At 45.0% G+C, this 27,315-nt stretch overlaps 1 protein-coding gene across 5 annotated transcripts in view; it reads left to right on the top strand.

The window, feature by feature from the left end:
• The first annotated feature begins 8,735 nt into the window (after positions 1–8,735).
• The window catches only part of AGK (acylglycerol kinase), a 126,252-nt gene continuing 107,672 nt past the window's right edge, over positions 8,736–27,315 (top strand). For all 5 annotated transcript variants that reach the window (XM_059933205.1, XM_059933206.1, XM_059933203.1 and 2 more), the window contains exon 1: positions 8,736–9,015. The gene's annotated coding sequence lies outside the window, so the exon portion shown is untranslated. The remainder of the gene's footprint in view (positions 9,016–27,315) is intronic.

The raw sequence follows: 27,315 nt of genomic DNA, 5'->3' as shown, positions 1-27,315 counted from the left end.
CATTAATTATGTGCCAGGCACCATGATAGACCTTGGAAATGCAGAGATACACAAGACATGATCCCATTGTCAAGGTGCTGATAATCTAGCCTGGGAAACAGGAAGGTAAACAAGCTGAGGCATATGAAGGAAGTACTATAGGGTGCTGAGCATGGCCCTGTGGAACTGGAGGAGCAGGGGCAAGGGATTCTGATGGAGAGGATCGGAAACGGGATCAGGGAAGCTCAGAAGACATGAACTTGGAGAACCATAACCTTTCAAAGTTGGAAGAAACCTTTTTGTCCGATGCATATAAAATGGGGGAGGGGGCGGATGACTTCTCAAAGGTCCCTTTGGCTCCAAAACTCTCCGGTGTGGCACAACTCATATCTGAGGCTTGGTCTCTGAACTACAAGGTTATATAGCTAGTTGCAGTTCCAGAGTTAGAATTCTAGGCCCATGTAGTCCTACTGAATTTCATCCAATTGTCTTCCCTGTGGGCCAATTTTCCCCCAATTGCTAGACCTTATTTTGCATGATTTTCTGCTAGAATTCAGCTGGCCCACCAAATTTAGTATCGCCTGACAATTTGACAGGCACGTACTCAATTCCTTTGTCCAGATCACAAAGCCTATGACCAGAATAGATCCACCCTCAGTCCACGGCAGGTGGCTTGCCACTAGGTATGTCTCCAAGGGTTCTTGCCAAGGACGGGATGGATGTGTAAAGAACTCAGGCTTGTGAGTGAGGGAAAGAATAAGCTCGACTAGAAATTCTACTGAGAAAAGGCAGCCTTGAAAGTAAATAATCACACCGATCTCAATGAAATAAATATATATACCTTTGACCCATGGTGAAAATAGAAGAAGGAGAAAGAACGAAAAGGTAACTCCTATATTTTGTTATCTTGAAAGCACCTGTGTCCTGGGGCTAGTGTGACAGGAGAGGAGTCCTCAGCAGTTACTGACTGGGACTTCAAGATCAGAATTTGCATAGAGAAAGTTTGCTTTCATAGGGTCTATCCTTCGATGCCGAGATGGCGCCTCTCCTCGAAGGTGGGGTGGGTGGATTGTCCCCCATGACCCTTCTGTGCTGTCATCTTCAGCTCTGGCTCCATCAGAAACCCTGGGGTCCGCAGAGCACCTACTAACAATAAGAACCTCCTAGAATCCGGAGGATTGTCTCCACATTCTACAGTCTTCTCTTTATCTACATCACCTCATGTTTTTGCTATGGATATAAACGAGATCATTAATACTACTTGCAGGGGTTAATTTTATGTGTCAACTTGGCCACAGAACCCAGATATTTGGTCAAACATCAGCCTGGATGTTGCTCTGAATGTATTTTTTTAGATGATATTAACATTGAAATCAGTAGACTGTGAGTGAAGAAAATTACCCTCTGTAATATAGGTGGGCCCCATCCAATCAGTTGAAGGCTTTAAGAGAAAAGAGAATGAGGTCCCCAGAAGGAAGTGGGAATTCTGCCTTACACCACGATTGGACTTGAGCTGTAACATCAGCCCTTCCCTGGGTCTTCAGCATGACCAGCCTACCCTGCAGATTTTGGACTTGCCAGCCTCTATAATCATGTGAGTCAATTCCTTAAAGTCTCTCTCTCCTTCTCTCTCTCAATAGGTATATATACATCTTATTGGTGCTGGTTCTCTGGAGAACGCTAATATACTCTTTGAACTGGAGAACCAGTAGCTCAAGCCTGCACTCACTTTTTCTCTTGGCCACAGATATAACCTCACCCCTTACTTATCAAAGGAAAATCAGGCTTCAGACATGAAATCCTTCCACTTTCCACTCTTCTACCCAAGAAAGTTCCTGGGCTTGGATATGCCCTCACCTTCTACCCTCAAACTAAGAAAAGTTGACCCTTTTCCTCTTCTGGGTTAGATCTCCCACCTGTGCTCTTGACCGGGAACCCTCCTCATCTTCCCCAAACTGGGACCTTGATCCATCTACTGTCACCCCCCCACTGCAGTACTTGCCAGCATCCAGCTTCTTCCCCAATGTCTAAAAATATGTTCTAATGTCTCCCATGTTTTACAAAAGAATGCAAATCTCCCTTAATCTTAACTCTGTCCTTTACAGCCAAGCTCCTCAATGCTGTTTCCACAGTGTCACCTCCCTTTCACTGTTCAAGTGCTGCATTCTGCCTCTTGGCCCTCACTGTGCCGTTAAATCCGCTCCACCAAAGACACCAGTGAGCCCTGGTTGCCAAGTTCAGAGGGAGCTTTTCAGTCCTGACTTTGCCTGATCTTTTTGCAGCCTCTGAAAACTAACCACTCCCTGGCCCTTTTCACCCCTGGATGCCATGACTCAACCTCTCCTGGTTTTCCCAGAGGGAGGGATTCATACCACTGATGGCAGAGGGATAATTTTAGGTGGTACAAGGTCACAACCAGGGCTTTCTACACCATGTAAAGTGGCCCCCTCTGGATCTGAGCCCTGCCTCAAATGTGAGTTGTGTAGTGAGAAAGTAGATTCTCTCTTAATTCTCTTTCAATTCTTCTGAGTTAAACTAAGAGAGTCTCAGTTTGGAATCAGTACGTCTTTAACACCTCTCTAATGATAGCTAATTTTCCTCTTCTAAAAAAATAAAAGGAAAGCCCTCTCAGATGTATAGCCTTTTCTGGCCGATAGTCACCAGCTAGAATCTAGAAACAGGTTTTTGTTTATCTCCATTCTTACTTATTTTTAGGAGGACTTGCTACTGGTGACAAGCGATACTACTTTCTCATTTATTACAGTGCAAATATGTTTCCTTTCTAAATAATCTCAAAAAATTAAAGTTGAGTTAAACTGAGAAAAAATCTAAGAAACATCATAGTCCGGGTGACACAACCCTGGGGTACAGAGATGCCTGCGGTTTGGGAAACACTGTCTTCCACGTTGGTGTTTCTCAGGACTGACCTCAGTCCTCACTCCTCTCACGTTACACATTCTTTGTGCCATTTCTCACTAGTCACATAGATTCAATCACCGCTGATACGTTGTTGACTCTGCCATCTCAGTCTGGAGCTCTCTCCTGAGCTGTTAATACAGATTGAACTACCCTGTCCTACCTACACCCTCACATCCCGCTGGTGTTACGGTGACCAGTGGGTTCAGAGAAGATGCCGGGGTTGGTGTCCGCAGAACAGAGTCAGACTTAATGCTTGAAGGTTCCCAAGAGTTACAGAGAGACTCCCCAAGGCATCACGAATCCAAGGTCAGGCTACATCTGAGGGAACTCCAAAGGGAAAGGTTAAGAGAGCTGGACCAGAGGCATCAAGAAGACACGGAAGGGAATGTAGCCAGAGCTAGTGCAATAGCAATGCTAATAATCACTACCATTTACTGAGCACTTACTATGTACCAGCTACCAAACCGAGGAATTTACGTTTAAGCCTCTCAACTATGGAAGAGACCAAATTCGTTTATTTTTCTTCTGGACACACAGACCCTATTTCTTGCCTGCCTTACAATTGGAGTAGCCACGTGACTGGTTTCTGGGTATTTCAGTAGAATGTATGTTGCTTCTAGGTCTGGTACCTAACCCGTCTCTTCTCCCACCCAGCCCATCCCCAACTCATACCTGTCTTCCTAGCAGTTAGCACGATCACAAAATAGAAGAAACACGAGTCCCTACATTTCCACGTGGAAGGCTGCCAATCAAACACGCACTTGGACTATTACAATTGTGAAGGAAACCTTTATTATGTTAAGCCACTGAGATTTGAGGGCTTATCTGTTCTAATAGCAGCTAGAGATCCCTACCTAATTCCACAAGCCCATGACTAGTGCCATTACTATCATTATTTTCAAATGAAGATCTTCAAACAGATAAGTAACTCTCCCAAGGCCGCAACTGGTAAGTGCTAGCGTCAGGGTTCCAACTTAAGCCATTCAGCCCCAGAACCCATGCTGGCAGCACCAGTGCTTTCCTATAAAGGCTTGTGGGAATTAAATGAGATGATGTATACATGCTGCTAGCTCGTTACTGATGCCGGGTCAATGCTCACTAAAGGCAGCTGTTGTTACTGTTCATGATTGTGATGAGTGTGCCGGGAGCCGGCTTTCAGTCCCACCCTGCCACCCTCCTACTGCCCCATCCCATGTTGACCCTAACTCACACCCGCTACGTGTCTCTGACAGTGTGTAACAAATGTATTTGCTCCCTTTCTGCCCTCCTTTTTGGTGCAATTACAGGTGTCCGTTGTAAGCTGGGGCAGTGTACGTGTCACCCGTGAAATAAGTCTGATGGTGATGCAGCCAAGTTACGGGTCTGTCCTGGTCCAGGCTTTTCTCACCAGCTTAAAAGAACCTCTTCACAGGTACGTGAATCAAACTGGAGGGGGAATCAAAATTGGGGGAATCACTAAGATGCTAGAAGATAAAACCAAGCCCCTAAATGTTCTCAGCAGGCTGAAACAGCGAGCCAAAGCGAAGAATAAATTTAATAGAGAAAAACAAATGGCAGAATCTCAGAGGAAAAGGATCTGAAAGGTCACTGACCGCAGCCTCGGATTAAATCCTTGGCAGGCTAGATTCCCTCCCTCCTGGTTTTTACTATTCTGGTCACACCTGTTTCTATCTGATTAGCTCTGGATGTGTGAAGAAATTACCGTATCTATTTAAAAATCTTGTTAAATTCCAATTAAATGGACTGGGCTAGCTTAGATTTTTAAACCCCAAGCTCTTAAGCTGACTTGTCTCTAATCCTGAGTGTGTGATCTTGGCTTGGAAAGTGTTTAGTGAATAAACTTCAGAGGTGTTTGCGATTGACTGGGGCAGTGGTTCTGATGGGGAAACCACTGCGAATCTACAGTCTATCTGGCCATTTTATTTGTTTCTGTCACCCAAAGAGAAGGGCGGCCAAAAGGGCAAATATATATGCTAGGAGGTAAACTAGGAGGCAGGTAATTAGAAACAATTTACTAGTTTTCCATACAAGAGAAATGCTAGTAGGTTTGACATTTGGCAAAGTTGCTAAAGCCTACGGCCTCCAAAATGTTAAAACTTTACATGAAAAGATTCTGGGTAGTATGGTAGTTCTATTTTTAGTTTTTTAAGGAACCTCCATACTGTTCTCCACAGTGGCTGTATCAATTTACATTCCCACCAACAGTGCAAGAGTGTTCCCTTTTCTCCACACCCTCTCCTCTCCAGCACTTATTGTTTCTAGATTTTTTGATGATGGCCATTGTAAAGCAATTATACTCCAATAAAGATATTAAAAAAAAAAAAAAGATTCTGGGTAAACTAATAGTTCCACTCACATCTAGGGAAAAACAAAAGGTTAGGTTAAGTAATGAGTGGCAATAGATCGCTACTAATTAAAACAATGTCTTAAATTGCGATAGGCTTCAGAGTCTCTAGGAAAGCTTAATAAAATGCAGATTCTCTGGTCCTGCCCCGGGTAGGATAAGGCCTGGGAATCTGCATTTTAACAAGGTCCTAAAATGGTTCGTATGCACACGTGAGTCTCTGGATTAGAAAGAAAATATCTATATATTCCTATTTCTTTACAGAAATAGATGATTCATCTGTTGAAACAATGATGTTCTACTAATACTAGTTTATGCTGATCTGGTTTTATTAAAGATTTCTATTTTTATGTAAAAAGTATAACTGAGCAGAAAAGCATGTTATTCCTGACTCTATGGACCTAGTGGTTGGGATTATAAACCCATGATCAAGTCACCTCCTCCCATCCCGCTTCATCGGGTGGCAGGGTACCTAATGGAAGACACGTACCTGGAAGAAAATAAGATAAGCATCATCACGGCTGGGGGTGTGAGCCCAAACTCCAGCCATGAGAAGCATCACAGTGGGAATGACCAAGTCAAAATATATACAAGGTCCACATCCTTCCTGATTATTCTTACTGTAGGTCAAGTATTGGTTTGATATATCCTTATCTGTTCGTCATCCTTGTCTGGGTGCCAGGATGTGTGCTCATTACACTGAACGAGAGGGACTCAATTCCTCTCGCGCCCCTTTGCTCTGTGGACTAGCTTTTGCCTTGGGGGAAGTCTTGGGCAGGTCTGAAGATCTCCCCGGTCCTTATAATCACAAGAACAGATTTCTTTTCGTAGTGAATATGTCCAGTCCCACGTAATAACTTAACACCATCTAGGGCTTTGCTCCTCCCGCAGGGCTGCTGCCTGCAGTTCAGGATGGGTCAGGATGGCTGCTTGTCTCTTTTCTCCACTGGCTCCTTGCAAGCTGCTATGTCTGGTCCTGGGGAGGGTTAGGAAAAGGGAACGGTTTCTGGCTGCTGTAATGTTGGTGGTCTCGTGGCAGAATTTCAAAGCTGACTTTTTACTTGAGGTTTTCTTCCCTGGTTTCTCTGACATTCCCCACTAGAACCTCGCGGTGCTGTTCCAGTGAATCAGGCAATAGCTTCCCCCACGGCCGCTTAAACCTCCAACGCTCAGGCTCTCAACTCCAAGGATCCACCCTTCTGCTGGGTCAGTTCATCCTCCCAGGCAGTGCTCACGGGCGAGGTTCCTGGGAAGATGGCACCAGGCCATTTCCTTCCAGCATGTGACCCATTTGGTTGGCCAGGACAGGAAACGTCACTGCTCTACTGTTACTTGTGCAAATGCACATTGCTTCTAAGGCACTTCTCTTTCTCTCTCTCCCATCACCTCAAGCCTTTTCCCCTTGTATCTTTTAGGCTCATATTACGTACTAATTCCCAATATGCCCCCAGAGACATGCCAGCCTCTCCGAGGAACCCCAGCAGTCCGTGATGATTTGAGAGGAGGGCAAAGCATCAGAAATTTCTCCAAAGGAATGGTCTCTCCTTGGTCCTCTGTCATAGGACGCAGGCGGGTAATGGACTAACTCTGACTACACTGGTTTCTCAACTTCACAAGGTGTCCTGCAAGTGGTCTAACACCCATTAGGATGTAAGAGGCATGACACCTGTTATACTGTTCTCCACCTTTGGGGATTCCCTTTGAACACAGAGGCCTCAGGAAGAGCAGCATTAAACGTCCTGTTGTAATGTGTGTGTTTGTACAGATGGGTCTGTGTTTGCCAACTGGGCACAGGATTGAAGGAGAACTGATCGGGATGGTGTTTTCTTTAGGAGACATGAACAGGGATAGGTATGAAGGCAGGTGGTAAATATAAAGTGATAAGAATGTCCACACTCTTCTGTGGTGTTTGTGTGGAACTCAAGTTGGTGGGTGGAAAAGCAGAGGATCTTAGGAAATACATTGAAGAGGAAGGAGAAAACCGCCGAAGGTGTAGTAGGGTGGATGGAAAATTTCACAAGAACATGTGGACAAACAGTTTCAAGAAATTAACATTTTAAGGAAACCCAGGGGAGGAGGAAGCCTGTGCCCAGCAGAAAGGGGCCAGTTCAGCTCCTCTGTGATCCTGATGGTCAGCCAGGCTTGGAGCCCATTTCCTAGTGGAGCTACCCGGATATCACAGCCGCTTGGGTGCACTGTTTCCCGCCACTGGCCAGTTTCAGCTCTGTTCATCCTTCCCAGCTCCTCCGGGAATCACTGAACTAGATGATGTCTAAGGCCCAGTCCAGCTGTGAGGGTCTAAAAGGCGCTTTATTATTTAAAGGCATCCCAGCTGCCTAGCCTTCTTCCACAGTGGCTCTGTCCTGAGTGGAATCTGAGATGGAGGAGAGAAATGAGGCCGCGTCTCTGGGAAAGCAAACGGATGCAACTTCTTAAGAATGTTTGTTTGTCAGGCAGGACGCAGCGGGGACTTGTGAACTCTGCAGACTGCTCATCAGTATCAGTGAAGGTGACGCGGAGCAGCTGGGGTCGGCCGGGAATACCAAGGCCGTGACTGGAGCTGTGGCAAGCTAAGGGGACTTTCTAGTGTAGTTGCTCCAGAATGCAGGCTAAAGGGTCACTAACATAAGCCGAATCTGAGCGAAGGGAGGGCCAGGGAACCCTGGGAGCAAGGACACAAGGAAACAGAGGGAGAACTAAAAAGAGCAGATCTGTAAGAATGGAACACAAAAGTGCATGGTAGTCCCAGGCAGCTCGGAGAATCTACAAGCCTTGGTTTTGAAGCCTTGGAGAGGCAGGCAGGAGAAACAGCTATCAGCCATCACCCTCCCCCAGATCCAGTGGATCTCGCCAAAAGGACCCAAGAGAGGGGTGATAAGGGATTCCTGGGAAGGGCGTTAACCCACGTGGAGATAACTGAGTGAAGCAAGATGGCACCGTTACCACCACAGTTCAGATGTAACTGAAGTGATGACGTGGGATTCCTATGCGGCTTGTAGCCTCAACGTTATTACTTTAAAACGGCACTGTGTATATCAGCAGTTCCTTTCCGTTCCTTAAACAGCCATAAAGTAAATCGTGCACTTTAGCTGACAGGCTTGGGTGGAGTTTGGCAGTGAGGCGGCTTGGTGGAAATGCAAGCAAGTTCCCCAAGGTGCCTGAAGAAAAAAAGCCTTCATTTGGGGGTGGCCTTGGGTTGCCCTCTTATTTAGTGCCCTGTAGACTCAGTAACGTCCACGAGAAGTCTCAGGTGTGGCCCAGAACGAAGGAAAGGAAGAGAGAGGAAACGCAAAGGAGAAAACAAAAGGAGAGAGAGAAAAACAAAATCCAAGCAGATCTGATGGAGTGAAACAGTGAACCGGCCAATGAGGGAAGGCGCAGGTTGCCCAGCTGTGGGAAATTGCTCCGAGGGGCGGTACCTCCGCGACCTGCCCTGCCCACCTGCGCCTGGAGTCGAGCGGGACCTTTTCTGCGCATGCTCTGTCTGCTAATAGCCAGCAGTCTGAAAAGTATTGTTGAGCGAAAGACAGAGGCCGACGTTCAGAGAGGAAGCGGGGCCAGTTCGATCTTTTATGGCTGATTCTGTAGCTGTTTCTGCGCCTCGGGCCGGCCGCCCCCTCGAGTACCGTAATTACAGCCCATGCACCCGCACCCCACGTCGCACTTCTTGGCCTCAGGCCCCAGCCCTGAGATTTTCCTGCAGAGCAGTAGAAAGTCCCGGAGGCAGCCTGCACTCCCGGAGAGAAGCATCCAAGTGCGGCCAGGTGTGCCAGGTAAGGCCCGGGCACGGGCAGCTCGGATGGGTGGGAGGCGCCAGCCTCAGTCCCTTCGTCTTGGTGGGCAAGTGTGTTTATTTCAAACTGAGACTGAGAAGTGGGAGCTTTGAGCGTCTGCAGGAGGTGAAAAGGTAGCCTGCCGAGCACAGGGCACTTACTTGTTCTTTCCAGCAGGGGCAGCTTTCCCCCTCCCTCTGGTACGTCTCTGCCTGCGCTCAGGTCCATCCTTACCCGCTCCTGCACCTGCCCCTCCTTCCTGCTTCCCGCTCCCCCATTCCCGGGTGGGGGCGGGTTCTGCTCCCAAGGGCGATACGCGGGCTCCTTGGAGCCCAAAGAGCTGCGCTGCTGCCGTGGTAACAGCTGCACTCGGTTCCCAGGCTGGCGCCCCAGGGTCTCTTAAGGGCGCCCTTCCCTCCTTCCGCCTGCATTTCCCTCTCCTCCGGCTCCTCCTCCTCTCGCCTCTCTAGAGTTCTCGCCCTCTTGGTGGCTGGCTCCCCAAATCTTTCTCCCGAGCTGATTTTCACCTTTGACTTCCCTTCCTCCCTCTCAGGTACAGGTTTTTACCTTCACCGTTTAGCTGACTTCCTCCCTTACCCTGCCCCTTCCCTCCCTTTCTCTGCCTTGTTCCTTTTCGAGTCACTTTCCTCCGCTCCCTCCCTCGCCATGGGAAGCATGTGAGGGCCGTAAAACCGGACCTTCTGGGGAATGAGGAAGAGATCCTAGAAATAAGTAAATTTAGGACACACTTCATTGACATATTAAACAGAGCACAGAGCACAGGTAATGTACTTGGGCCTTTCTGATGACTCCGGTGGGCAGTGTTGTTCCAGATAAGACGTGCCTGAGGGAACTTTGCGGCTTGAGCGCGCTTTGGGTCAGCGCGGTTTGGTCCTCAACTATGCTGGTTCAGAAACTCCATCTTTTGGGTTCACTGGGCGCAATCATGCATGGCAAAGTAGAATCATGCTGTAACATTCACGAGGGAATAAAGGCAAAACCAAAGTACCAATGTATTCCTCACTAGGAGGGGTAAACCTTTTGGTGTCAGAGACTGGAGAGATGCTCGCCCGTCCTGTTGCTTCTCCCTGGGCAGGTCGGGAGACTAGATTCCCCAGCCTCACTTGCTGTTAGGTGGAACCATGGGATTGAGTTCCAGACAATGGAATGTGGGCAGAAGTGACATATGCCACTTCCAGACCTGGCCATAAAATGTCCCAAGTGCTGGAAGTGAGGGACTCTGCAATGGAGGAGACACACAGTGGAAGGGTCTGGGATCCTGAGTCACCACGTGGAAGAGTGCCACCAGGAGAGATGCCTGACTCACACTGAACTGTGATGTGGGTGAGAAATTAACTTTTAGTGTGTTCAGATACTGAGCTTTAGAGATTGTTTACTTCATTAGCTAGCATTAGTATATCTTTCTAGGGGAAAAGTAACTTGTTCCCACTGTTCCAAAAACTCTCTTCCTCATCCCAGGGCACACGAGAAACCTCGTCTTCAGAGGCTTCCTTGGTGAGCAGGGCATGGAGCAAAGGCTTCAGAGGTAGCTTATTGAGGCTGCAATGCAACTTAAGCATTTCTGCCTTTGCTTAGGAGGTGCTGGAAAGGAATTGACGGAAGTAAGATGGGGAAGGTTGTTCCCCAAGTTGTTCCCCATTCAAATGGTTGTTCTCCAAGCATAGGACATGTCCTAATCGCCTGTTCACCTTTTGATTTAGGAGTAGGGAGTGGAGTAGTATGAGAACCAGGGAGACACTGAACCTATTCGGAAGTGTGGGATGAGGCTGGAAGTGCTCAGATTTAAAGACATCATGCCAAGACAGAGAAGACGCTGGGCTGGCTAGGAGGGAATGGACAAAGCTGTGGGTCAGGTCAGCATGAGTTAAGTTCCAGGTGTACATATCCTGCTGCCTGATCCCCATCTCCACGTGGGTGTCTTCCACTTGGAGACATTCCAAGTAGAGAAGGTCCCAAACCATTCCTCCCTAAGCCCACCCCATCTCAATAAACGTCTTTTCTATTCTCCCATTTTAGAGTTAGTCTTAACTCCTCTCTTCCTCTCCTGCCCCGCATCTAATCCTTTGGCAAATTCTGTATGCTCCTCCTTCTAAATGTACCAAGAAATCAGCTACCTCTTGCCATCCAGCTGCTACCACCCTGGGCCAAACTGCCATCATTTCTTGCCTACGTTATTGTAAAGCCTTCCTAACTGGTCTCCCTGCTTCCATCCTTGCTCTGCTACTGTATATTCTCCCCACAGCAGTCATAATATATTTTTAGATTTAAATTTTTTATTAAAGTATAGTTGACGTACAATATTATATTAGCTTCAGGTGTACAACACAGTGATTCAATATTTTTATAGATTATACTCCATTTAAAGTTATCACAAAACAATGGCCGTATTTCCCTATGCTGTACAATATATCCTTGTTACTTATTTTATACATAGCAGTTTGTATCTCTTAATTCCATACTTCTATCTTGCCCCCTCCCTCTCCCCACTGGTAACCACTCGTTTGTTCTCTTTATCTGTGAATCTGTTTCTGTTTTGTTATGTACATTCATTTTATTTTTTTAGATTCTACATATAAGTGATAGAGTTTTTGTCTTTCTCTAACTTATTTCACTAAGCATTATACTCTCTAGGTCCATCCACATTGTTGCAAATGGTAGAATTTCATTCTTTTTTTTTTTTTTAGGTTCTCTAGAACTTTTTTTTATTTATTTAATTTTTTTTGAATTTTATTTTATTTATTTTTTTATACAGCAGGTTCTTATTAGTCATCAGTTTTATACACATCAGTGTATACATGTCAATCCCAATCGCCCAATTCATCACCCCCCACCCCCACCCCCACTCCCACTTTCCCCCCTTGGTGTCCATACGTTTGTTTTCTACATCTGTGTCTATTTCTGCCCTGCAAATCGGTTCATCTGTACCATTTTTCTAGGTTCCACATATATGCGTTAATATACGATATTTGTTTTTCTCTTTCTGACTTACTTCACTCTGTATGACAGTCTCTAGATCCATTCCTGTCTCTAAAAAGGAACCAATTTCGTTCCTTTTTATGGCTGAATAATATTCCATTGTATGTATGTACCACATCTTCTTTATCCATTCGTCTGTCAATGGGTATTTAGGTTGCTTCCATGACCTGGCTATTGTAAATAGTGCTACAATGAACATTGGGGTGCATGTGTCTTTTTGAATTATGGTTTTCTCTGGGTCTATGCCCAGTAGTGGGATTGCTGGATCATATGGTAATTCTATTTTTAGTTGTTTAAGGAACCTCCATACTGTTCTCCATAGTGGCTGTATCAATTTACATTCCCACCAACAGTGCAAGAGGGTTCCCTTTTCTCCACACCCTCTCCAGCATTTGTTGTTTGTAGATTTTCTGATGATGCCCATTCTAACTGGTGTGAGGTGATACCTCATTGTAGTTTTGATTTGCATTTCTCTAATAATTAGTGATGTTGAGCATCTTTTCATGTGCTTCGTGGCCGTCTGTATGTCTTCTTTGGAGAAATGTCTATTTAGGTCGTCTGCCCATTTTTGGATTGGGGTGTTTGTTTCTTTAATATTGAGCTGCATGAGCTATTTATATATTTTGGAGATTAATCCTTTGTCCGTTGATTCGTTTGCAAATATTTTCTCCCATTCTGAGGGTTGTCTTTTCGTCTTGTTTATGGTTTCCTTTGCTGTGCAAAAGCTTTGAAGTTTCATTAGGTCCTATTTCTTTTTTATTTTTATTTCCATTAATCTAGGAGGTGGATCAAAAAAGATCTTGCTGTGATTTATGTCAAAGAGTGTTCTTCCTATGTTTTCCTCTAAGAGTTTTATAGTGTCCAGTCTTACATTTAGGTCTCTAATCCATTTTGAGTTTATTTTTGTGTATGGTGTTAGGGAGTATTCTAATTTCATTCTTTTACGTGTAGCTGTCCAGTTTTCCCAGCACCACTTATTGAAGAGACTGTCTTTTCTCCATCGTATATCTTTGCCTCCTTTGTTATAGATTAGTTGACCATAGGTGCATGGGTTTATCTCTGGGCTTTCTATCTTGTTCCATTGATCTATGTTTCTGTTTTTGTGCCAGTACCATATTGTCTTGATTACTGTAGCTTTGTAGTATAGTCTGAAGTCAGGGAGTCTGATTCCTCCAGCTCCGTTTTTTTCCCTCAAGACTGCTTTGGCTATTCGGGGTCTTTTGTGTCTCCATACAAATTTTAAGATGGTTTGTTCTAGTTCCGTAAAAAATGCTGTTTGTAATTTGATAGGGTTTGCATTGAATCTGTAGATTGCTTTGGGTAGTATAGTAGTATAGTCATTTTCACAATATTGATTCTTCCAGTCCAAGAACATGGTATATCTCTCCATCTGTTGGTATCATCTTTAATTTCTTTCATCAGTGTCTTATAGTTTTCTGCATACAGGTTTTTGTCTCCCTAGGTAGGTTTATTCCTAGGTATTGTATTCTTTTTGTTGCAATGGTAAATGGGAGTGTTTCCATAATTTCTCTTTCAGATTTTTCATCATTAGTGTATAGGAATGCAAGAGATTTCTGTGCATTAATTTTGTATCCTGCAACTTTACCAAATTCATTAATTAGCTCTAGCAGTTTTCTGGTGGCAGTTTTAGGATTCTCTATGTATAGTATCTTGTCATCCACAAACAGTGACAGTTTTACTTCTTCTTTTCCAATTTGTATTCCTTTTATTTCTTTTTCTTCTCTGATTGCCGTGGCTAGGACTTCCAGAACTATGTTGAATAATAGTGGTGAGAGTGGACATTCTTGTCTCGTTCCTGATCTTAGAGGAAATGCTTTCAGTTTTTCACCATTGAGAATGATGTTTGCTGTGGGTTTGTCATATATGGCCTTTATTATGTTGAGGTCAGTTCCCTCTATGCCCACTTTCTGGAGAGTTTTTATCATAAATGGGTGTTGAATTTTGTCAAAAGCTTTTTCTGCATCTATTGAGATGATCATATGGTTTTTATTCTTCAATTTGTTAATATGGTGTATCACATTGATTGATTTGCATATATTGAAGAATCCTTGCATTCCTGGGCTAAACCCCACTTGATCATGGTGTATGATCCTTTTAATGTGCTGTTGGATTCTGTTTGCTAGTATTTTGTTGAGGATTTTTGCATCTATATTCATCAGTGATATTGGTCTGTAATTTTCTTTTTTTGTAGTATCTTTGTCTGGTTTTGGTATCAGGGGGATGGTGGCCTCATAGAATGAGTTTGGGAGTGTTCCTTCCTCTGCAATTTTTTGGAAGAGTTTGAGAAGGATGGGTGTTAGCTCTTCTCTAAATGTTTGATAGAATTCACCTGTGAAGCCATCTGGTCCTGGACTTTTGTTTGTTGGAAGATTTTTAATCACAGTTTCAATTTCATTACTTGTGATTGGTCTGTTCATATTTTCTGTTTCTTCCTGGTTCAGTCTTGGAAGTTTACACCTTTCTAAGAATTTGTCCATTTCTTCCAGGTTGTCCATTTTATTGGCATAGAGTTGCTTATAGTAGTCTCTTAGGATGCTTTGTATTTCTGCAGTGTCTGTTGTAACTTCTCCTTTTTCATTTCTGATTTTATTGATTTGAGTCCTCTCCCTCTTTTTCTTGATGAGTCTGGCTAATGGCTTATCAATTTTGTTTATCTTCTCAAAGAACCAGCTTTTAGTTTTATTGATCTTTGCTATTGTTTTCTTTGTTTCTATTTCATTTATTTCCGCTCTGATCTTTATGATTTCTTTCCTTCTGCTAACTTTGGGTTTTGTTTGTTCTTCTTTCTCTAGTTTCTTTAGGTGTAAGGTTAGATTGTTTACTTGAGATTTTTCTTGTTTCTTGAGGTAGGCTTGTATAGCTCTAAACTTCCCTCTTAGAACTGCTTTTGCTGCATCCCATAGGTTTTGGGTCGTCGTGTTTTCATTGTCATTTGTCTCTAGGTATTTTTTGATTTCCTCTTTGATTTCTTCAGTGATCTCTTGGTTATTTAGTAACGTATTGTTTAGCCTCCATGTGTTTGTGTTTTTTACGTTTTTTTCCCTGTAATTCATTTCTAATCTCATAGCGTTGTGGTCAGAAAAGATGCTTGATATGATTTCAATTTTCTTAAATTTACTGAGGCTTGATTTGTGACCCAAGGTGTGATCTCTCCTGGAGAATGTTCAGTGCACCCTTGAGAAAAAAGTGAAATCTGCTGTTTTTGGATGGAATGTCCTATAAATATCAATTAAATCTATCTGGTCTATTGTGTCATTTAAAGCTTCTGTTTCCTTATTTATTTTCATTTTGGATAATCTGTCCATTGTTGTAAGTGAGGTGTTAAAGTCCCCCACTATTACTGTGTTACTGTCGATTTCCTCTTTTATAGCTTTTAGCAGTTACCTTAGGTATTGAGGTGCTCCTGTGTTGGGTGCATATATATTTATCATTGTTATATCTTCTTCTTGGATTGATCCCTTGATCATTATGTAGTGTCCTTCCTTGTCTCTTGTAACATTCTTTATTTTAAAGTCTATTTTATCTCATAGGAGTATTGCTGCTCCAGCTTTCTTTTGATTTCCATTTGCATGGAATATCTTTTTCCATCCCCTCACTTTCAGTCTGTATGTGTCCCTAGGTCTGAAGTGGGTCTCTCGTAGACAGCGTATATATGGGTCTTGTTTTTGTATCCATTCAGCAAGCCTGTGTCTTTTGGTTGGAGCATTTAATCCATTCATGTTTAAGGTAATTATTGATATGTTTGTTCTTATTACCATTTTCTTAATTGTTTTGGGCTTGTTTTTGTGGGTCCTTTTCTTCTGTTGTGTTTCCCACTTAGAGAAGTTCCTTTAGCATTTGTTGTAGAGCTGGTTTGGTGGTGCTGAATTCTCTTAGCTTTTTCTTGTCTGTAAAGCTTTTGATTTCTCCATCGAATCTGAATGAGACCCTTGCCGGGTAGAGTAATCTTGATTGTAGGTTCTTCCCTTTCATCACTTTAAATATGTCATGCCACTCCCTTCTGGCTTGTAGAGTTTCTGCTGAGAAATCAGCTGTTAACCTTATGGGAGTTCCCTTGTATGTTATTTGTCATTTTTTCCTTGCAGCTTTCAATAATTTTTCTCTGTCTTTAATTTTTGCCGATTTGATTACTATGTGTCTCAGCGTGTTTCTCCTTGGGTTTATCCTGCCTGGGACTCTCTGCCTTTCCTGGACTTGGGTGGCTATTTCCTTTCCCATGTTAGGGAAGTTTTCGACTATAATCTCTTCAAATATTTTCTTGGGTCCTTTCTCTCTCTCTTCTCCTTCTGGGACCCCTATAATGCGACTATTGTTGTGTTTAATGTTGTCCCAGAGGTCTCTTAGGCTGTCTTCATTCCTTTTCTTTCTTTTTTCTTTATTTTGTTCTGCAGCAGTGAATTCCACCATTCTGTCTTCCAGGTCACTTATCCGTTCTTCTGCCTCAGTTATTCTGCTGTTGATTCCTTCTAGTGTAGTTTTGATTTCAGTTATTGTATTGTTCGTCTCTGTTTGTTTGTTCTTTAATTCTTCTAGGTCTTTGTTAAACATTTCTTTCATCTTCTCAATCTTTGCTTCCATTGTTTTTCCGAGGTCCTGGATCATCTTCACTATCATTATTCTGAATTCTTTTTCTGGAAGGTTGCCTATCTCCACTTCATTTAGTTGTTTTTCTGGGGTTTTATCTTGTTCCTTCATCTGGTACATAGCCCTCTGCCTTTTCATCTTGTCTATCTTTCTGTGAATGTGGTTTTTATTCCACAGGCTGCAGGATTGTAGTTCTTTTTGCTTCTGCTGTCTGCCCTTTGGTGGATGAAGCTATCTCAGAGGCTTGTGCAAGTTTCCTGATGGGAGGGACTGGTGGTGGGTAGAGCTGGCTGTTGCTCTGGTGGGCAGAGCTCAGTAAAACTTTAATCTGCTTGTCTGCTGATGGGTGGGGCTGGGTTCCCTCCCTGTTGGTTGTTGGCCTGAGGCGACCCAACACTGGAGCCTACCCGGGCTCTTTGGTGGGGCTAATGGCGGACTCTGGGAGGGCTCATGCCAAGGAGCACTTCCCAGAACTTCTCCTGCCAGTGTCCTTTTCCTCACGGTGAGACACAGCCACCCCCTGCCTCTGCAGGAGACCCTCCAACACTAGCAGGTAGGTCTGGTTCAGTCTCCTACAGGGTCACTGCTCCTTCCCCTGGGTCCCGATGTGCACACTACTTTGTTTGTGCCCTCCAAGTGTGGAGTCTCTGTTTCCCCCAGTCCTGTCGAAGTCCTGCAGTCAAATCCTGCTAGCCTTCAAAGTCTGATTCTCTAGGAATTCCTCCTCCCATTTCCGGACCCCCAGGCTGGGAAGCCTGACGTGGGGCTCAGAACCTTCACTCCAGTGGGTGGACTTCTGTGGTATAAGTGTTCTCCAGTTTGTGAGTCACCCACCCAGCAGTTATGGGATTTAATTTTATTGTGATTGCGCCCCTCCTACCATCTCATTGTGGCTTCTCCTCTGTCTTTGGATGTGGGGTATATTTTTTGGTGAGTTCCAGTGTCTTCCTGATGATGATTGTTCAGCAGTTATTTGTGATTCCGGTCCTCTTACAAGAGGGAGTCGGCTCTCCTCATTCTTTTTTAATGGCTGAGTAATAGTCCATTGTGTGTATATACCACATCTTTAAAAAATTTTAAAAAAATTTTATATTGGAGTACAGTTGATTGACAATGTTGTGTTAGTTTCAGGTGTACAGCAAAGTGATTCAGTTATACATAGAAATGCATCTATTTTTTTTCAAATTCTTTTCCCATTTAGGTCATTACAGAGTATTGAGCAGAGTTCCCTGTGCTGTACAGTAGGTCCTTGTTGGTTATCTGCTTTAAATATAGCAGTGTGTGTACATGTCAACCTCAACTTCCCAGTCTATTCCTCTCCCCCAGCCCCCGTAATATTTTTATTTAAAAGTGGAAATCAGATCATGTTGCTTAAAGTCTCCAAATGCTTGCCACCATGCTGAAGATAAAGTCCACAGTTCTTATTGAGGCCTAGCAGACCCGCCTGATCTGGGCTGCGCCGCCTCTGGATCTCATCTCTTCCTGTTGCCTCCTCCAGCAGATGGGGTCAGTGCCCTGCCCACACCCCTGGCTTGCCCCAGAGGCCACCTGCTAACACTGCCCTGGGCTCCAGTGGTCTTTGTGCATCTGCCTGGAGGTCTTCTTTGGCTTCAGGGGCAGCTTCCAGAAGCCATCTTCAGCAGTGAGGCAGGAGTGGGAAAATACCCAGCTTCCTGACTGGTCACTGGGGCAGTTCTGAGGCATGTCCCATGTATTCTCAGAGGTCCCCAGCAAGACTGAGCCTCAGTGGCCCACACTGAGACACCCACTCATTAATGTCCCATTGTTAGCTTTCCTTCCTTCCCTCTCTCTCTTCCCCACTCTCTCTTAGTGCTTCCTAAGATCACCTCCAGAAACCCCTTGTACCCAAATCATTGTCTCAGGAAGTATGAAAACTAAGACACCTCTCTCTCCACTCCAGCCACACCAGCTTCCTGTTTCTAGAACATATCAAACACCCCACCACCCAGAACCTTTGCATATTCTGTTTCCTCTGCCTGGAATACTCTTTCCCTAGAGTCTTTCCAGTCTCTGCTCAAATATCATCTTCTCTGACTTCTGTACAAAGTAGGAACTCTGACCCCCATGAGTCACTCTCTATCTCCTTTCTCTGCTTTCTTTCTCTTTTTGTCATCAATGGCTAACAGACTCATTGCATGTTAATTTGTTTATTTATTGACTGTCTCCCTCCAGCAAAAGATAACCTTCATGAGAAGAGGGACTTAGTCTGTTCTTTTGTTCATTGCTATATTCCCAGCCAGTGTGAAGGATGGTCCCTGGCACACAGTAGGTGTCTAGTAAATGTTTGCTGAGTAAATGGGCATAGAGATGGATAATAGGGAGAAAAGAATGGGAAGAATATTTGTAACCATAGTCACCAACGTACAACTTGGCTTTATTGATCTTTGTTGGTAATTGCTCAGAGTCTACCAGATGGGAATGTTACTACTATATAAGAAAGATCTTGGGACATACTCAATTTCCAATTTTCTATAAAAGAATTTGAGGCTTTCCCAAATGAAAATGTAGAGAGTTGATTTCACAAGTATCTCTGCTTCCTGACTTTTGATATAAGAAGTATTTTAGATCCTAATTATAGCATTGTTCACAAATTCTTTCCATTTAGAAAGTCCTATTTAAAAAAAAGAAAATAGCAGACTTGTACCACTATGCCCTTAACATGGTTCTGTCAAGGGCAGGAAACACTCAGACACTGGATTTCTAGGTGCCACCTTACAGGCTGGTGCTAACGAACAAGTGAATAAGCTTAAAAAATGTGGAAAGTAGCTCCTGAATCTGTCCTACCAGGTGAGGGGTCAACTGGAGCTCTTTTCCTCATCATCTGTTCGTTTCCTTGGCACTCTGTCCCCGTGGGCGTGACCTGGGTCCCACCTCCATTTTATGTCATCCTTGGGGCCCTCGCTTAAATGTCTCAGAGAGAAACCTGCCCTGACCGCCAACTGCGTGGTGATTCTCTTCCATAGTGTGCAGTTGTTTTGCTCGGTGGCATTTAGCATTACCTGTAGGCACATATTTATTTCTTGCCCTTTCTTGAATGTCCTCTACCTTCCTAGAGTATAAGCCCCCTGAGGGCAGGACCGTGTCTGTTTTGTCACGACTGCATGAAGAGTGCCTGGCACACAATAGACACTCTGTTAATATTTGACGGATGCCAGAATGAAAGAGCACGTGAAGGAAGGGAGGCAGGAACCAGGGAGCTGGGTGGCGATGTGCTCAAGGTCAGATCATCAGCCAGGCTCAGGACCCAGGCCTTCTGACTCCCGCTCTGAGCCCTCCTCCCAGTCCTGCTCTGCGCTTCACCAAAGCTTTTAATCACATTGCTGACAGGCAGGGTCATCCAAGAAAGCAGAAAAGAGGAGAAGAAAAATGAGGCACAGGAGGGTGGAATGGAGAATCCAGGCTCTTTTAGCAGCCACTCTTCCTTATTTCTGGCTGGAGTATTGGCACCTTTAAAAGCCTTGGCTCTCCTCCCCAACCTCCCCACTCAATCACAAACCACAGTGCCTAAAAAAAATAAAGGGGAAAAAATCAATGTGCTAAATCTTCCCTGGGCTCAGTAGCACCTCCTCCTGCAGCTTGCCTCGCTGGCCACAGAACTAAGCTCTCCAGGGCTCGGGCTTGACTCCAGGGGCGGGGACCTTGCACATTAAAAATATGCCCCCTCCCAACCCATTCCCAGCCTGGAGAAGACCGGGAGGTGAGCCTCAGGACTGCCCCGCCTTCCCAGCTCTGAGCCTCTGCTGATTCTCACCTGCCCTCTCATGCAGTCTGCGCTCTACTCCCTTCCCTCTCAGCCATCACTATAAGGTTTTCCATTCACAATTCACCTCTAGATCCCCCTCTTTTTGGTGAGTAGGGAGTGAAAGGGAAAGGGAGAATTGTTATCTACAGGTAGATGGTTGGGTTGAGAACAGAATCCTATTTGGAAAATATTAAAAATGACGTATTTTCATTTCTCCTTTAAATCACATTACTTGCAACAATCTCCCTCCAAGTCTGAGTCACAGAGTTTACTGCACCAGGGAAGGAGAAGGTGGGTAGAACTGAGAGGCAACTTGATTACCTTTGGGTATCGAATCCTCACTACTTTGACCTCTTAGTCAAGAGCTTGATCTTGAAAGCTAGGATTTATGGAACGAGAAGAGGGTTTTCTAGATTCTAGAAACCTGGATAGGTCTTTTAACATATGAAGAGCCATGCCTGGTTGGATAGATGGGTGAGTTTTGGAAAAGGGAGGTCCACATCAGAGAGAAGACCTATCCAGGTTGAGGGGAGACTGAGCTAGGATGAGGAATCAGGTGGGTTCTCGTTGCCCATTTCTAGGGGTGGGAAGCCTTCAGTGTGTGTGTGTGTGTTTGTGTGTGTGTGTAGGTGGAGGACTGGGGAGAGAAACAGGTAGTTATGGGGGAGCTGAGAAGGTTAAAGTGAAGGGTGGCCTTGTGGCACATGTACCTGGATACACCTTAGAGGAGGCTACCTGTTCCGAGTCAAAGACCCACCTGTCCAACGTGACAAAAGAGCGGTCATAAGGCATTGCCTGAGGAAGTGGCTGCATGAAGGACCCTGAGGCGGCACTTCTGGGTCCCCGTGGCAGGCTCAGGAAGAGCAGAGCATCCGGAAGTTCTTCCCTGGCCAAGAGGGGGGTGCAGAGAGTGCTGGGGGCAGGTGGAAGCTTGGGGTTGGCAGAAGACACCGCCCTGGGCGGAGACATTGAGACCAGGGCAAATGGCTGGGACCGGTCCTCTTTCTCAGTCCCCTTTGCAGATTCCTCTTTATCTCCAAGCTCTGGAATTCCTGTCTATACCCAACTCCTTTAGTGATATCATCCAGCGTCACGGCTTTAAACACTTCCCATACACTACAAATCTCAATCGTATGTCTCCACTCTTTGCTCTTCCTTGAACTCAGACCTTTAAAGGCAGTTCCTTCCTTAACACTTCTGCTTGCACAAAACTGAAGTCCATGCCCTCTTCTCGCCTCAGCAAGCCTCCCCCTCAGCCTTCTCTTCTTCTACAGGGAAATGCCAGTCTTCCAATTGCTCGACCAAAAGCCATGGAGTGTCCTCGACTTCTTTATCTCTCGTACCATTAGTGCTACGACCCTGGGCCATGCACTGTCGTCGTTTCACCGGGATTTTTGCAGTCGCCTTCCAACTCACCTCTCTTCGCCCACGCCTGCTCGCCTGTAGCCTGTTCCCCACCAGCGGCTGTAATGGGACTTTTAAAATGTATGTCGCTTCTCTGCTCAAAGTCCCCAAAGGCTTCTCATCTCACTGTAAAAGCAAAACTCCTTCCCACGGCCCACCAGGTCTGCCGCACTCTGGCTGCCTCTCACCCTCGCTCCCTCCAGTCCAGCCGTCAGGAGTCCCTGCCCTTCCTGCTCCACGTGGTGCCCGCGCTGGCCTCCAGGCCTGTGCCCTTGCTCTTCTGCCTGCCTGGAAGGCCCTGCCCCCAGAATCAGTCCTGCACTTTCTTCAGGACTCAGCTTCAAATGTCTTCTTTTTTTTTTTTTTTTTTAATTTATTTTTATTTATTTACTTTTGGCTGTATTGGGTCTTCGTTTCTGTGCGAGGGCTTTCTCTAGTCGCAGCAAGCGGGGGCCACTCTTCATCACGGTGCGCGGGCCTCTCACTATCGTGGCCTCTCCCGTTGCGGAGCACAGGCTCCAGACGCGCAGGCTCAGTAGTTGTGGCTCACGGGCCCAGTTGCTCCGCGGCACGTGGGATCTTCCCGGACCAGGGCCCGAACCCGTGTCCCCTGCATTAGCAGGCAGATTCTCAACCACTGCGCCACCAGGGAAGCTCCCAAATGTCTTCTTATTAGTAGGCTCTTCCGTGGCCACCCCATGTGGAAGAACAGCCCCGCCCTGCACTCTCTATCTCCCTTAACCTGCCTCTCCCGCCCGCATAATCACCTATCTCCCCCTGACATATTACATACTGTGAGTCTATATATTATCTGTTGTACATCCCGCAGAATATAAGGTCCATGAGGCCAGAGGGTAGGGACTTTGTCCACGTCTGTCTATCCAGCCCCTGGAACATAGTACTGGGACATAGTAGGAGCTCGATCAATATTTTTTGAGTGAAATGATTCAGTGAAGGCTGCCCCCCGATCTCTGCTACCATAAGGCCCTGAATACTCTCTACCTTTCCACGCAGCATCCTCGAAAGGAACTAGGTATGGAGGAAATCTGAACTACTGAGCTTCACACCACAAAGAGGCTGAGTGATTAAAACAAAGAAACAAACAACCCAGACCATTTTAGGCAAAATAAACTATGAAACTACACACTGCTCAAATTTTAATTTTGTTTCTCTTCGGAGTTACCCAATGGGATGGGGGCTGATGGTGAAGAGCAGATCAGTTATAGGAAATAAAAAAGCTGCCTTTTCTTGGCACGTCTGTGTGAATGTAGAAATAAGCATATCTCTGCACACGTGGCTCCTTCCCCCGAGTTCAAGGGCGCGTGTGACCAGCCTGCCTTCGCGTGTGATGCTACAGAGGGTGCATGAGACAAATTCTGTGTCTCCAAAAGCCTGCGAGCTAGCTGGGGTGCTGCGATACGTATTATGGAGTTTGGAGACATCTGTGGGAAAGTGTGCGGCCAGATTTAGTGGTAAATAACCACAAAATCTGTCAACAAGTTTCCCTGGAGGAAGAGGAACACACCTGTGCGCTGGACTGTGGAGGGGGCAGCTGAGAAGTCATGCAGCCAGTGGCAGAGCTCGGTCACCTGGCTGAGCAGCCGGGCCTGGAGCAGCTCAGGAGAGGTGCGACGTCACAGGACTTCCTTGTTTCCATTGCTTGGAAGCATTCCTCAGCACAGCTGCTCCGGGGAAGGCTTGAGCAACCATCATAGGGGTTGAAAAGGCTCTGGGAACCACTGGTTGCTGTACTTGGAGGAAAAGAAGGGCTCATCTGAAGTCTTGCAGGAAAGGAATCCATGCCCTGGACGCCATATCTGGAGTGTGTCGGAGTATCAGCCAGCGGGACCTTTATCTCTCTACCTAGTGTTTGGTATGGGATGTCTAGGCCCAACCTTTGGGACACAGCGTCACCGTTTTCTGTCTTCTGTAATGCAGGTGCTGCTCTGCCCAGCTAATGTGGGCTGCACACTACACCTGTTCCGTGTACTCCCTGACAGGGCACTGATTTATGGAGCCGACTTTCTGATCAGAGCTGCACTTCCGCTTTCACGTGGATACGTGGACTGTACAGGCCAGGCCTCTCCCGAAAATCTCTGCAAATGCGAAGCAGCACTAGGTGGTTCCCGTATTAGCGATCTGTTGCTGAGGAACAAATTACCCCCAATACTTAGCGATTTGAAACAGCAAACACCTATTGTCTCACAGTTCCTGTGGGTCAGGCATCTGGGAGTGGTTGAGCTGGTGTCCGGCTCAAGGTCTCGCAGGCTGCAGTCAAGGTGTCGGTCTGGGCTGCAGCCTCATCCCAAGGCTCTAAGGGCCACTTCGAAGCTCACCTGTGTGGCTGTTCACAGGCCTCGGAAGATCTGCTTCCAAACTCAGTCGTGTGGGCCTCTCCCCAGGGCTGCCCAGTGACGTGAGACCAATAGTTAAAAACATTTAATAAGAAAAAGTAACATAGGTGGGTCATTTTAAAAACCTTTTTATCGAAGCATAACACAGATATGAAAGTGTACAGATGTAAAGTGTACAGCTCAGTGAATTTTCATAAAATGAACACACCCATGTAACCACTCAGGTCAAGAAACAGAACATGACCTAGAATCATCCAGAAGCATCCAGAAGCCCTAGTTCTCCTCCCAGTCATCACCTTTCTTCTTCCTCCGTAGATGTAGCCAATACCTAGACTCTGGCACCACATTTGCTTGGGGTTTTTTTTTTTTTTTTTTTTTTCAGCTTTACTGAGGTATAATTGACACATTTGCCTGTTTTTAAACTTATATATAAATAAAATCCTGTGGTACATGTTTTGCGTCTGGCTTCTTGCTTAACATATGTGTGAGGTCCATTTAAGCTGTAGTATGAAGCTGTAACTGAATGTATTTCATTACCATAAAGGATTCTGTTATATGAATATACTACAATATACATTATATAACAATCTATTCTACCACTGATATACATTTGGGTTATTTCCACTTTTTGGCCGGTAAAGACACTACCTACGCTAGGCTCTAAACCTCCTTGTACATGTCTTTTGATACACACGTGCATGCATTTCTGTTAGCCATTGTGGTAGGCAGATTAATGGTCCACAGAGATATCTACATCCTAATCCCCAGAACCTATGAATATGTTACATTTCATGGCGAAGTGAAATTAGGGTAGCAAATGGAAGTACATTTGATAATCAGCTGACTTTAAGATAGGAAGATTATCCTGGATGATCTGGCTGGGCCCAGTGTAATCACAAGTGTCCTTAAATGTGGAAGTTGGAGAGGGGGCAGAAAAGGAGGTCAGAGTGATGCATTCTGAGACCCACCCACTGTTGCTGGCTCTGGGACCATCAGCCGAGGACTATGGGTGGCCTCCAGAAGTTGAAATGATCAAGGAAAAGGATTCTTCCCTAGAATCTCCAGAAAGAACACAGCCTTGCTGACACCTTGATTTTAACCCAGGAGACCCATTTTGAACTTCTGAACTGCAGAACCCTAAGATAAAAAGATGTGTTGTTTTATTCCACTAAGTTTGTGGTAATTTGTTACGGCAGCAATAGAAAACTAATACGATGATGTTCTTGTAAGTAGAATCATTGTGTATGTCCACGTTCATCTTTTCTAGACACTGTCAATTTTCCAATATGGTTATGCCAACTTTACTCCCACCAGGAATGTATGATTGTTCCCATTGTTCCATGTCTTCGTCAGCGCTTCGTCAGTCAGTCCTTTTAACTCTAGCCATTCTGTTAAGGCATCTCATTTTCATTTCCATTTGCATTTCTCTGATTACTGAGGAGGTCGAGTACCCTTTCGTGTCATTACTGGCCATTCGGATCTCCTCTTTTGGGAAGTGTCTGATGAGATCTCTTGCCATGCGATTCCTTTGTGCTGCTCTAGTAAAGGAGGAATAGAATTTAGAACATAGCTCTCTAGTTTTCCATTCATAAAACCATTCTGCATTCTCAAGTCACAAAATTGGGATTTTCTTTAATGTTTTATAAGGCTTTCTTCTTTTCTTATTCTTTAAAAATAAGAAAGATGGGCTTCCCTGGTGGCGCAGTGGTTAAGAATCTGCCTGCCAATGCAGGGGACACTGGTTTGAGCCCTGGTCCGGGAAGATCCCACGTGCCGCGGAGCAACTAAGCCCGTGTGCCACAACTACTGAGCCTGTGCTCTAGAGCCCATGAGCCACAACTACTGAGCCCGAGTGCCACAACTACTGAAACCTGTGTGCCTAGAGCCCGTGCTCTGCAACCAGAGAAGCCACCACAGTGAGAAGCCCGCGCACTGCCACAAAGAATAGCCCCCGCTCACCGCAACTACAGAAAGCCCGCGCGCAGCAACAAAGACCCAATGCAGCCAAAAATAAAGATAAATAAAATAAATAAATTTATAAAAAAAAAAGATCAATGGAATCTAATAGTGTATTAAAAAAAATAAGAACGAGAAGCAGATTCTAGCCTGTATATCACAATATGGCTAGTTTAGCAAGCTTGCAACACAACACGCACACTCACTCACACACAGTTACAAACAGATATGGGACACTGAAAAGAAATATGCAGCAACCATTAAAGCCATTAGCAAATATTTTTAAAAACAGTAGTCGTAAATCCCAATAGACCATCAGGGTTTTATTTATAGATTAATAATCTCTGCCTGAGGCTATTTCATTCAGAGGCTCTGTGATGAGGGTATTAGGACAAGCCTGAGTATTGAATGTTGAGATCAAAATATGATCTTCTTCAGCTGATATAACTTCCAAAATAAATCATTCATACAGTCAGTGACTCATATAATCCATTCCAGCATGCTCTGCTACTTGTTAGGAGATTTTTATTTAATTTAAGCATTTTCATTATTGCAGATTTTTATTGTGCCCTGTGCAGTTCTGAGTCTTGGGCAATTGTTATAATAAGGTTGCTAGTCAGATACTGCAGATAACGAACAGCAATCCAATAATTAAAAGGCAACCAAGAGTACGATCTGTTGAGTAGCAAAAAACCAGATCTAAAACTGAATGAAGGTGGGCTAAAAGCCAAAACTCTTAATGCAAAATATTATTTCCAGTAGTGAACTGATACATGTTGGGGCTTCTGCGTTACAAAGGGGATTTTGTAAGGTAATCAGATGAACAGCGTTAGGCACAAGAATATTTACTTTCCTCTTCTTACAGTGTCACCCCTCAGAATTCCATTTTTAATACTTTCAGGATTCTATTAGGCCAGGCTCTATTCCTTCCTCTTCCTATTTATTCCTTCCCTTATCTACTACCATTCCTACCTTCTGCATGGCTTTCCATCCTCAGAAAAATAAGGTTTTTGAGAGCAAGGACCTGGTCTTTTTCTTTTTTGCACATCTTTCTAAATATCTTTTGGAATTACCCGCTCATCTCTGCTTCCATCACCCTAGTTCAAGCCACGGTTTTTCACTTTGCCTCCTGTGGACTCCTGGTGTCTCTACATCTATCCTCACCTCCCCCCAATCCCACCCCACCCCACCCCAACCCCATCTTACAAACTCTCCACAGAG

This window comes from Balaenoptera ricei, chromosome 9, assembly GCF_028023285.1.
Source record: "Balaenoptera ricei isolate mBalRic1 chromosome 9, mBalRic1.hap2, whole genome shotgun sequence".
NCBI lineage: Eukaryota > Metazoa > Chordata > Mammalia > Artiodactyla > Balaenopteridae > Balaenoptera > Balaenoptera ricei.
Note: the sequence above shows the minus strand (reverse complement) of the source record. Positions and strands in the feature narration are given on the sequence as shown.